At 34.4% G+C, this 3527-nt stretch overlaps 1 non-coding gene across 1 annotated transcript; it reads right to left on the reverse strand.

Annotated features, from left to right (window-relative positions):
* Nucleotides 1–1111: 1111 nt before the first annotated feature.
* On the reverse strand, nucleotides 1112–1218 carry LOC116583767. The gene has a single exon (XR_004282880.1). It is a non-coding gene; the product is annotated as a U6 spliceosomal RNA (small nuclear RNA).
* Between the last annotated feature and the right edge of the window lie 2309 nt (nucleotides 1219–3527).

Genomic DNA, 3527 nt, shown 5'->3' on the forward strand with positions numbered 1-3527 from the left:
CTTATCCTTTTTTTTATTAAGGTGTATATCACATTGATTGATTTGCAAATATTGAACCATCCTCGTAGCCCAGGGATAAATCCCACTTGATCATGCTGAATGATTCTTTTCATGTACAGTTGGATTCAATTTGCCAGTATTTTGTTGAGAATTTTTACATCCATGTTCATCAGGGATATTGACCTATAGTTCTCTTTTTTAGTGGAGTCTTTGTCTGGTTTTGGAATCAAGGTAATGTTGGCCTCATAGAATGGATTTGAAAGTATTCTTTCCATTTTGACTTTTTTTTGAATAATTTGAGAAAAATAGGTATTAACTCTTCTTTAAGTGTTTGGTATAGGGTGCTTGGGTGGCTCAGTCAGTTAAGTGTCTGCCTTCAGCTTAGGTCATGATCCCAGGGTCCTGGGATTTAGTCCCACATTGGGCTTGGAGTCTTTTTCTCCCTCTGACCCTCTCCACCACTCATGCTCACTGTCTCTCTCTCTCTCTCTCTCAAAAATAAATAAATGAAATCTTTTTTTTTTAATAAATATTTGGTAGAATTCACCTGTGAAGACGTGTGGCTCTGGACTTTTGTTTGTTGGGAGTTTCTTGATTATTGATTCAGTTTCTTTTCTGGGTTTTGATCTGTTCAAATTTTCTATTTCTTCCTGTTTCAGTTTTGGTAGCTTATTTCTAGGAATTTATCCATTTCTTCCAGGTTGTCCAATTTGTTGGCATATAATTTTTCATAATATTCTCTTATAATTGTTTGTATTTCTGTGGCATTGGTTGTTATTTCTCCTCTTTCATTTGTGACTTTATTTGTTTGGGTCCTTTATGTGTGCTTTTTGATAAGTCTATTTTTTTTCCCAAAGAACCAGCTCCTGATTTCATTGGTCTGTTCTACTGTTTTTAGTTACTATATCATTTGTTTCTGTGCCAAACATTATTATTTCCCTTATTCTGCTCCTTTAGGCTACATTTGTTTTCTTTTTCTAGTTACCTAGGTATAACGGTTAGGTTGTTTATTTAATTTTTTCTTGCTTCTTGAAGTAGACCTGTATTGCTATATACTTCCCTCTTAGGAGTGTTTTTGCTGAATCCCAAAGGTTTTGACCATTATGTTTTCAAAAATATGGAATGCTTCACAAATTTGCATGTCATTCTTTCATAAGGGTCATGCAAATCTTCTCTGTATTGTTCCAATTTTAGTATATGGGCTGCCAAAACAAGCACTTAACAAAAAAATTTTTAAAAAACAAAAAAAGGAAAGTAGACTTTATTTAAGAATGACTTTACATTTACACTAAAATTGAGAATATAGTGCAGAGTTCCCATATATCATTTCACATGGTTCTCCTATTACTAACAGCTTATGTTATTATGGTACATTCTTTGTAATTAATGAACCAATATTAATGTTCTATCTTTAACTGAAGTACATAGCTTATTCAAATTTCCTTAGTTTTTACCTAATGTATTTCTGCTCCACGACCCCATTCAGTATTCTACATTATGTTTATTGTTGTGTTTCCTTAGGTTTCTCTTGGCAGTGAAAATTCCTCAGATTTCTCATATTGATGGTGACCTTGGCAGTTTTAAAGCATATTGGCGAAGTGTTTTGTTGAATACCCTTTTATTGAAATTTTTTATAATTTTAAAACTATGATTAAACTAGGATTATGGCTTTTCTTTTTTGAGGAATACAACATAGGTAAGTTGCCACTTCATATCAAAAATAAATACTCTCAATATGATTTATCACTATTGATACTGACATTGATCACTTAGCTAAAGTAGAATTTGTCAAATTTCTTCACTGGAAAATTGCCCTTTGTCCCTAGCCTCCTTAATATACTGTATTTAGGAAAAGGAATTCATTTCAGTCAGCAGACTGTATTTCAGGCATAGGGATTTGTGTATTCCTTCTTTTAGTGCAAAGTATCTACACTTTGATTATCTAAAAGTCATTTAGAATTTTTATGCAAGAAAAATTATGTTCTCTTTTAGTTCATTGAGGATCTTTATGACAGTCGTTTTGAATTCTTTGGTAACTCATATATCTCCATTTCTTTAGTGTGAATTTCTGGAGATTTATTTTGTTCCTACAACTTGGCCATACTTCCCTGTTTCTTTGTATGTCTTGTTATCTTTCATTGGGACTTGAGCATTTGAAAAAATAGCCACTTCACCTAGTTTTTATAGTCTAGCTTTGTATAAGGATGACCTTCACCAATAAGCCTACCTTGATATTCTGGAGGCCTCTCAATCCTTCTCTGGGAGTGCATTTTTTCTGGGTTTGTATGCATGATCTCATAGTTGAAGAGGTTTCCCTGTTTCTACTCAGGAACTTTCCCTGATGACTTTGTACTCCTAGAGTTTTGCAGCTATTGTAGCAAGCTGTAGCACATGAGCTCTACCTAGTGTCTATCCTCAGTACTGTAGATTATTTGGGGTTAGACCTTGAAGTGATTATCTTTGTTCTCAGTAGCCCTCAACCTTGTGCCAATTCCTGTCAGTGTTTTGATTCATGTAAGAGAACCCCAGTCCCTAATGCAACCCACTGAAGTCAGAATGTTGGTTGTGCCTTTTACTCTTTTCTTTCCCTCCCTGGAAAGAAGCCACATTGTGCTGTACCAAAGGTGGGAGCTTTGGTGAGTAACTACCAGCAATTTTCTGATTACCTTCAATGTGGTTCTTCTTGGGCGTATGCTGACCTGTAGTTCTGGAGCTTTGTAACTGGTTTTCATGAATGCAATCAATCTGTGCAATGTTATGTTCATGTATCCATGGGGTAAGGAGGATCTGGGGCTTTCTGTTCTGCCATCTTGGTGACAATACTCCACTAACATTCTTTTAATGGCGACTGGAGATATGTATTGGGATTTTGCTGAATTTGTAGATTATTTTGAAGAGAATGTATAACTTCATAAGTTTTTCTTCATGTCATCCATCAGATATTCATAGTTCATTTGTAATGCATAAATGGCAATAATTATGACCTTGAAATTCGTGAAACTGCCCTCTCATTTCCTAAAGAAATGGAAAACTTTAGATTTCTCCCTTATATTCTAAATATAAATCTGTGAATAAATACAAGTAACTATTCCAGTTAACAAGTTTTCCACAATAAGAGCTCAATTTTGCTATTCTTTAATTAAAAATAAACCATTACAGAGAATTTCAGTTCTGCCAAAGTGAAGTTGCCCCACTTTTCCTAGGACCTACATATAATAGAAAAAAATCTCTGGACATAACAATACAAAAAAGCATAGGAAGACTCTGAAAGGAATTAAAAAAATAAGAAGGCAGACTACAAAGTTGCCTATAGACTTAAGGAACAACACAGTAGTAAGTTCCCTTGGTTTCCTTGATGTATATCCTGGACAGGGCATTTCATAACACTTGAAAATAAACCTACCAAAAGGCAAATGAAAAAAATCCAAGAAAGCCTGTTCTCCTTAGTGAAAGGACTGCAGAAAGAATGATATAACAATAGAAAACATTTTGGCAATATCTGTCCTATTCCAACCAAACACCAATGG

This window comes from Mustela erminea, chromosome X (genome assembly GCF_009829155.1).
Source record: "Mustela erminea isolate mMusErm1 chromosome X, mMusErm1.Pri, whole genome shotgun sequence".
NCBI lineage: Eukaryota > Metazoa > Chordata > Mammalia > Carnivora > Mustelidae > Mustela > Mustela erminea.